The sequence below is a fragment of the Amblyomma maculatum genome, chromosome 7 (assembly GCF_055883805.1).
Source record: "Amblyomma maculatum isolate TAMU_Amacu chromosome 7, ASM5588380v1, whole genome shotgun sequence".
Taxonomy (NCBI): domain Eukaryota; kingdom Metazoa; phylum Arthropoda; class Arachnida; order Ixodida; family Ixodidae; genus Amblyomma; species Amblyomma maculatum.
Window position 1 is genome coordinate 94,212,787 of NC_139350.1, and position 8,989 is coordinate 94,221,775.

Consider the following 8,989-nt stretch of genomic DNA (forward strand, 5'->3'; position numbering starts at 1 on the left):
AAGTGCCCCGTTCCAGGATCACGCAATCCATCAGCCTATCATCATCCATCTGCCGCCCCCGGCAAGGCCCCCTCTCCCTCTCAGATGGGGGGGAGAGTTTTTGTTTTGGGGCGAAAGTCCTGTCCGGACAAGGACCACGACGCGCCATGAATGCAGTCACGGTCAAGCTACATCACCTAGACGAATGTAAGGCCTCAGTGCTCTTCCAGTGACGTCACAGGGATGGGGCCTCACCGGTTTTTTCGAGGAACGTGCATGTTTCTTTTTTACTGCTCGAGGATATGAGGCAGCAGCACAGTTGGCTGCAAAAGATTGTTTTTACTCAAGTTGAGACATCAGTGGAGAGATTTACACGTACAAAACATTTATTTACATTTCGATTATTGTAGCACTGTTCTTGACACGGAATAATATATACATTTAAAAGTCACCTGCAACAAACAAACAACTTTTCACTTCCTTGAAAGCGTTGCAGCTTTTCTTTCCTTAGCCTTAGCATTTGCATTGGCTACATCATTGTTAAGCTTGCGGCAGAAGTTTTTGAGCATAATGTTGGTACTGCTCCACAACACATGCTTCAACAGAAGCTCAACTGTGTGCCCATCTTCGCAGATGTCAAAATATGATGACTCTTGATCTGCAAGCGGCTGCAATGTGAGTTCGGTGACTAGACGGCGCTGGTTTGGGTTCCTCAAGAACTCCGCTTTCTTGGACACTTGTTCAACAACAACATAGTTGTGGGTAACAGGATTTACAGGAAACAACGCTGGGAAAATGAGGCCACCTCAGTCTATATCTTTCACCAAGTGATAGTATTTTTGAGCTGCAGAGACAGTGATAGTCTTGTCGACTGTCAATGCTGCCCGACATTTCGTGCAGTTTAATTTCTTGAGAGTCGCGTAGACTGCATATCCTGCCACGTATACAAGGACGGGGATAACGTCTTCTATTTTTGACAAGGCATCTCTCGTAACTACAACGTTGCAGCTAGGATGCGGTGTTTCAATCTGCTTTCGCAGATCTTCCCATTGCTCATCGAAGGAGCTATTCATTCCGCAAGCACTTCAGATTGTGGGAAAAGTATTTTGCAGCCGTAATTTAGTTTCGCTCTCGTAAACTTGCCTAATAGAAACATAATATTGGGAGCCAGCAAGTTGCCTGTATTTCCCGAAGCAGTCTTCTAAGCTGTCCGTCTGGAACTTGCCGAGCAGGACGTGTGAAAGCTGCAGTTCATCGAAGCAATACCTGCTCACTTCAACCAGTGCATGGGTTGTTTGATGCAGAGAAGCATGGGTTTCCTTTGTGAGCACCCCGCTGTAGAGATTCTTCTTTCCAAGAATCAAGCCAGTCCAAAATGTTGTAGAGAAAAGCCACCTTCATGTCATCCTCCGAAGGAAAAACTGGCTCTTGAAATGGGTTATTCAGTCGTTTTCCTTTCCATGGGGTTTAACATTTACAACCTTCCACCACTTTGCTATAACTTCAATGAAACTCGCTGTATCTTCAGGAAAGAGTAAGTTGTGTGTTTCTCCAAGAGCACGAAGCGCTGGTGGCAGGGAGTCATTAAAAATCTGCAAGGCGAACTTCACATTCTGCCGCTCAAGGCTAGACGGGTACAAGGCTTTTCTAGAGAGCGAGTAACCGTACCTCAAAAGCTGATCACTCTCCAGCTTGTAAGCTTCTCTGATTGTAGCAAACGATGCTGTGCGCATGCGTGGAGGCTGGTTTGGTTGGAATTTTCATTGAAGTCAGGAAAATAAAAGCATAGCTAATCGTTTTTTTTGGTTGAGCCAATTATTTCGGATGCATTTGAGTATATGCACTGGATCAATTACAAAAAAAGAGAGGCCTTGATGGGTCAGAGGGGTGCGGATATAAAATTGCATTTGTGTGCGGCGTTGCAAACTAAGACATTGTCTTTCTGTTCACTGAATGATTGTCACTGACTACACATAAAACTCTGTAGCCAATGTTTTCTAGCCCACATATCACATCTTTCAGTAAATTGTGCAGAAACTCCCCATCGGCTTTGTGCACTGGGACGATGTGGGCCACTGCCTTGAAAGGGAATGCGATGCTCTGTACCATGAAGACGAAAGCACTGGTAGCGACTTCCGATAAATTCAGTGCCGCACCAGTTATATTGCCCCCTTTGTAATCAAAATATGGTTTAATATCGACTTCATCGACCATCAAGGTAACGAAGCTCTGGCGATCATCGAGGTCCGAGATCCTCTTTGTAACATAATTCAGGAATGTAGGACCATGATGTTCCAGCCTTGGGTTCATACCGAATGACGAACATATCGGCCAAATGATCATAGGGTGGGGCAGGGTGACATATCCATAGCTGCGGATGTACTTATATGCATGCGGTGATACCGTAAAAAGAATGCAGCGATAAACCATGAATTCAACGGAGTATCGTCTCCGCTCCTTCTTAAAAAAAAAGCAGGTTCAGCTGCTCGCTCAGGAATTCTATCGCTTTGGCTTGGTCGTCGGCTGGTGTCGTGGAAAACTTGTTCAGCAGTAGGCGAATAGTGTCACCGATGTCTTCGTTTGCATCGCCAGAATTTGATTTTAAGCTCTTATCCCAATTCTCAACGTTTTGGAGGAGTTCTATTATTTCTCTTATGCTTCTGGCTGCACTCGGAATGGGCAAGTTAGGGCCCAGTCTTGTGAGCGGCTTCTTCACAAAGAACAATGTGATACTGAGGTCTGATTTTACTACAACTGAATATTTAATCCACGGAGCCTCGTCCTCTACGATGTGCACCAACATGAGACGCTCCCTGGCCTCAATTATATGCCCGAACTGTGACTTATGGCTTCTGGCTTCGTTAGCAAGGTCCCTTAAAGTGGTGATTTTGTCCGCTTCCTCGGCATTGCGAAATGTCTGAATTGACTCAGAAATTGCTCTTTGCATTGAAGCAGCTTCCAGGCGCGTTCGCTTCGCCTCTGGCTCCTCTCTTAGTCTTTGTGCTTGATAGGTAACTAGGGCAGCCTGGAAATAATGATGGAATTGCACCTGACCGAAGGCGGAGATGCGACAACTCTGCTGTCGTAACTCGACCTGTAGCATCGATCGTCGACATATGGCGCCTCTCGTACGATGTCGTCGTCTGTGAAGTGATGCTCACAGACCTAAAAAACAAATATTTGTCTAATATAAGTAACAGCCTGCTACAAATAGGAACCCGTGATCAAATATTAAATACACATTTAGAAGGTGCTCCAAAACATTTTGAAAGTTTGGCGGTGCTACAATTTCAAGCTACAAAAGAGAACGAATGGAAAAATTATTCATCTCTTACCCTGCAATGCTCAGAAGGGACGAAATTTTTTCATGGAATGGCACGTATCCATGATTGCTGCAGCACTTTATCTTGCGGGAACTTAAACACATGAACCTTTGGTCCCGTTTTATAGTTACCTCGGCACTGAGGCACGCAACATTTGTTCGGCATTTTTGCGTTAATGTCAAAACGTCATCACAGGACTCGCGCGCAGAAGAAATAGACGGCAGCCAAATAAGCCGTGAGCACACCATCGGACACGCAAGGCGACTGACCGCTCCTGCCGGAACCACGTGCAGTGGCTTCCCGGATTCCCGTTCAGGATTTCAAGAAAGGCATGATTGGAGCAGACCGGTTCCTCGCGCCTCGTCGCGACTTCCACGGCAGAGGAGCAGAGCCGCGTCGCGACACCGGCCTCATACTTGTGACGTTGCTGTGACGTCAGCTCTCAGCGCAGAGGCCTTAAGTTCGTCTAGGTGATGTTGGGTCAAGGGGCTGTTGCCCCCTCCCGCGCAGTCACACCGGTCTGGGAAGGCCCCCCCACCTCTCCTGCATAGCACCATAGCTTCCTTTGAGTGTATAAAGGAGGCTATGATAGCACACACGGCGCGACAGAGGCACCCTTGCTTCCGCACGACGGCGATGGCGTCCGCTCGTTTCGCCTCTTGGCCCTCGTAGCGGCTTTCGAAGTCGTCGAGCTGCCCGCGGATTCTGTGCGGTGCAATCTTGGTGCGGTGGGGGTCAAGTCGTAGCTGCGGCATGCTTCGCTTCCTCCAGGTGATTGGAGTGAACTCCTCGTCCTCGGATTGGTTGAGGCTGCCACTCGTCTGGTCCTCCGGTTGGTTCGCAGCGACCTGGTTGGTCACCACGTGCTGCAGGCTCTCGGCCGGTTCCCTGGCGGCAGGCTGGACGGGTGGTGACGCACCTGCTGCTGCAAAGGCAGTCACCGTTGCGTTCCTGGAGACGGACACGAACGTCTGAAAGCCGCACCTTGTCGCTGCGTGGTCTGCACCGCACTGGGGGCAAGGCAGGCTGCACGAAGCGTGGCCGAACACCCCACAGCGCGACCACAAGGGCACGTCGAACACCACCCGCACGTGGTCACTACAACCACAGCGCCGGCAGACGCGCGCGACACCCTCGTACTCGCAGTGTACAGTGAACTCGGCCACCTCCAGGAAATTAGGCACAGGTCTCTTCATCTCCATCCGGACGCTTCGGTTGCTGCTGGGAACGCCTTTGAATTCCAGGTCGTGCTCAGTGACGATGCTCTCCACCGGCCCGCACTTCTCGAACACCTCTCGGAGCTCCTTTTCTGCTACGTCCACTGAGAAACCAAAGATACGCAGCACAGTATTTGCTGTGCCGCGGTAGGCGAAGCGGACCGCGGTGTCGCGCACGTTGATAACAGGCGATTCTAGAAAGCGCTGAACTGCCTTCCTGTTCTTGACGGTGACCTCGAAGCGGCCGGCTTGAAAATCCTGCACGCCAGCAAGGTCGCCCTTCGGAAACCTTTCCCAAGCTCTACATACCTCAACATTAATCGCGCTTTGCGGTACGCGTCTAAAGAACGGGAACGGCCTCAGGCGCATGCCTGTCGGAGACATCGCAGAAAGTTGCGAGCCGGCGCACTGGAGCTTGCCCTAAACCGCTGTGCGCTGTGCCTGCCATGCGTTTCATGGCGGTGACTGTCGGGCGTCTGACGGGGGTGGCGGTGAAAACGTTTTTTGTATATTTGGAGGTTTGATGCGGAACCTTAAGGGCCTCGGCCTTACAATACTGGGTGGAGACCCTAGTCAGGGACCCCATTGGCGGTTGCCGCCGCCCGCGCACGCCGCGTTAACGCCCTTTGAGCCTGGAGGTCGCAACGTCCTCCCGGGAAGGGTTAGGGATGGAGGGAAGGAATGAGTTTCGTTGGCAGGCCCCTACCATGTGGTAGGTGTCAGCCACCTCCCCACAGTACTGACACTGGCCAGTGCATTGGGAGTCAAAATGTTTAAGTACTGCCGCGCACAGCATCGTTTTAGTGAAGAGGCGCAGGAGCAGCCTCTCGTTCTCTTTTCCTAACCCTTTGCAGGGGTTAGGGTATTTGCGATGCGAGTTTTGATAAAAAATTACAATATATTTGAATGTGTAAGCCGGATTGGAATCGATGTCCTCAGCCTATTCGAGTCCCGAGTAAACTGCCCGGAGAGAAAGCTCGCGGGCTGCTCCGTCAGCTGCCTCGTTCCCTGCAAGACCCTGGTGGCTAGGAGCCCAGACGAGATATCGGAACGCAGGGTCCGTGTCCTACCTGCAATTTTGATATATTCTATAGGCTAAGGGGGCGGTCCACCCTTGAGCGATGTTCCGACAAGCCCCTCGTGAGTCGGTGATGATATATTTACAAGTGTGGTCTGAGGCGGCGAGTAGAATGGCTACCTCTTCAGCGTGTGTTATAGACTTGGCCTTGAATGTAAGGCCGTCGACTGTGTTCCTGTTGTGAACAACTGCGGCCATATACCAGCCCCCCGGATGAGGGCCCGAGGCATCCACGTAGAATACACCGTATTTGTTGCCATAATGGCGGGCCAAGGCTTCCGCCAGCACCATGCGCCGCCCATTGTGGTCTTCTCGTGACATGTTGGCAGGGAGACGCCGCACTCTGAGGGCGCGTCTCCAGAGTTCTGGGATGCGGAGCCTCTCCTCTGTGAACTGTTTATGTTGAATGTTCAGCTGGGCAAGAAGGCGACGACCCGACACTGCCTCTGTGAGGCGGGTATATTGTTTCATAAAATGTGCTTCCCGAAGCTCCCTGAAAGTGTTCACCACCCCTAGGGCCATGAGCCGACTGTTGAAGTGGATTATGAAGACGGCGCGAAAGGGACGAGGACAAGGAAGGAACACCAAAATAACTGGACAGGCGCCAACTTTCAACTGATGTTTATTCGATGTTATAATCAACTTCAACCATGAACCAACTAGCCCAAAGCAAAGTACTTCTTGAGCCGACTGTTAGAGGTGGAGATTGGGAGGTCGAGGGCCCGCTTCATGATTTTTCAGAGAATCGCCTCGAGGGTATCCTCGTCGTGCTTCCGCAAGTGGAGGTAAGGAGTCGAATACAGGATTCAACTGGTTACGAAGGCGTTTGCCAGCCTCAAGGCATCCTTCCTTCGCAGCCCCCCGCGTTTGTAAGACACCCGGCGGACCATACGGCCCACCTGGTCCCCCACCTGGCGCAGCTTGGCTAGTGTTGTGTAGGGGCGTCTTTGGTAATGGATGAAGAGACCGAGTACTCTGATCTCTTTTGATTCATGAATGGGACTGCTCGCAAGCGAGAGCAAGATTTGTGCAATGCATTTCAGTGAGGGGCGGAGATACACAAACTGTGATTTCTGGGGGGAACATTGAAGAACACAGCGCCGGGCATAGCGGTGCACTATGCTCGCCGCTATTTGCAGACAGGTTTCAGTGTCTCCCACACTGCCCTGCGCTGCCCATAGGGTAATGTCGTCGGCGTAGAGCGCATGCTGCACACCTTCGACCTCAGCCAGCTGGGCCGCCAGACGCATCATGGCAATGTTAAAAAGCAGCGGGGAGAGAACTGCGCCCTGAGGTGTGCCCCGCGTGCCGAACATGAATGGTGCGTTCTCCTTGTCTTGTATTTTGATGTAGAATGGTCGGTCTGTAAGGAATTGTCTTATATAATTGAACGTATTGCTGCCACAGTGTGTTTCACTTACATGGGTCAGTATGACTTCGTGTGTGATGTTATCGAAAGCGCCTTTAAAATCTAGGGCGAGTACAACCCGGTCATTGTGGGGGCGTTCGAATGGGTTGAGAATTTCTCTGTTAAGTTGGAGGAGGACATCCTGTGCGGATCTGTGTGGGCGAAATCCGAACACGGTGTCCGCAAAAGTGTGGCTGTGTCCAAAATACTCAGATAGCCGATCGCGCACCATAGTCTCCATTAGTTTGACCACACAAGGTGAGAGAGATGGGGCGGAGGTTATCCCTGCCTATTGGTTTGCCAGCTTTCGGGATTAAAGTCACAAGTGCTTTGTTCCAATCGATGGGTAAGGGGGTTTACCCTGTACAGAGGTGCAGCGGTGGCGTAGCGGTAGAACATCCGCCTCGCATGCAAGAGGACCGGGGTTCAAATCCCGGTTCCGCGCAATTCTCCACCGAATGAAAAAAAATCCGTGTGTCGATGGAATTGCATAAACAAGTTTGGGATGCGACCTGATGCCGGTGAACACCTCCGGCAACGCACTCCCTCGCCAGAACAGGAGCTGGCCACCCTGGTGCAGTAATTGGCCGCAACCTCCTATGATAAGCTCCATAAAACCCCGGCCCTCAGTCACCAGCGGCTGCGGAACAACTGACCACGGCGGCGGTCAGACCTGTGACGCAGCAGGGGGTGCTAAGAAAGCCTGGCTCCGCTGGACAGGCCGCCATTGGAAACTGACCCTGGCAACGTTTAATGCTAGAACCCTAGCTAGTGAAGCTAGCTTAGCAGTGCTGTTAGAGAAACTAGAGGGCATGAAATCGGATGTCATAGGGCTTAGTGAGGGTAGGAGGCCGAATGAGGCATATACTGTACTGAGGATGGGCATGTACTGTGTTATCGAGGCTTACAAGAGAGGCGACAACTAGGAGTAGGTTTCCTTGTCAATAAGTATATAGCGGGTAATATAGATGAATTGTATAGTATTAATGAGAGGGTTGCAGGTATCGTAATTAGGCTTAATAAGCGGTATAAACTGAAGGTTGTACAGGCCTATGCACCTACATGTAGTTATGATGACCAGGCAGTTGAAAGCTTCTATGAAGATGTAGAATCGGCAATGCGAAAAGTAAAGACGCAGTATACTGTACTAATGGGCGATTTCAATGCCAAGGTAAGGAAAAAACAGGCAGGAGACAAGGCAGTAGGTGACTATGGCATTGGTTCTAGGAATAGCAGGGGGGAGTTACTAGTTGAGTTTGCAGAGCGCAATAACTTACGAATCATGGCTACATTCTTCAGCAAATGGAAGAACCGGAAATGGACATGGAAAAGTCCTAACGGAGAGACTAAAAACGAAATCGACTTCATAATGTGTTCAACCACCGCCATTATGCAAGATGCAGAGGTAATCGGGAAAGTGCGATGCAGTGACCACAGGATGGTGAGGTCCCGAATTAGCCTAAATCTGAAGAAGGAACGCAACAGATTAGTAAGAAAGAGACCCATCAACGAATTAGCGGTGAGGGGGAGGGCAGAAGAGTTCAGGATCTCGCTGCAGAATAGGTTTTCAGCTCTAACTGAGGATGGCGACATTACCCTAGAGGGAAGGAACAATAATTTCAGAGATATCATTACTGAGTGCGCGGTAGAAGTAGGCGGTAGGATAGTTAGAGAGGATACCGGCAAGCTCGCTAAGGAGACGAAAGATTTGATTAAGAAACGCCAGAGTATGAAAGCTTCCAATCCAACAGACCAGATCGAATTGGCCGAGATATCAAAGCTAATAAATAAGTGCAAGGTGGCCGATATAAGGAAGTATAACATGGAGAAAATTGAGCATGCTGTAAAGAACGGGGGAAGCCTTAAAGCGGTAAAGAAGAAATTGGGCATGGGCAAAAACCAGATGTATGCGATAAAGGACAAGGCGGGCAACGTCATCACTAATATGGAAAAGATAGTCAAAGTAGCCGAGGAGTTCTATACA

The 8,989-nt window shown here is 50.3% G+C and overlaps 1 pseudogene; it reads right to left on the minus strand.

Moving 5' to 3' along the window:
* Nucleotides 1-452: 452 nt before the first annotated feature.
* Nucleotides 453-3,467, minus strand: LOC146183974 (uncharacterized; annotated as a pseudogene).
* Between the last annotated feature and the right edge of the window lie 5,522 nt (nt 3,468-8,989).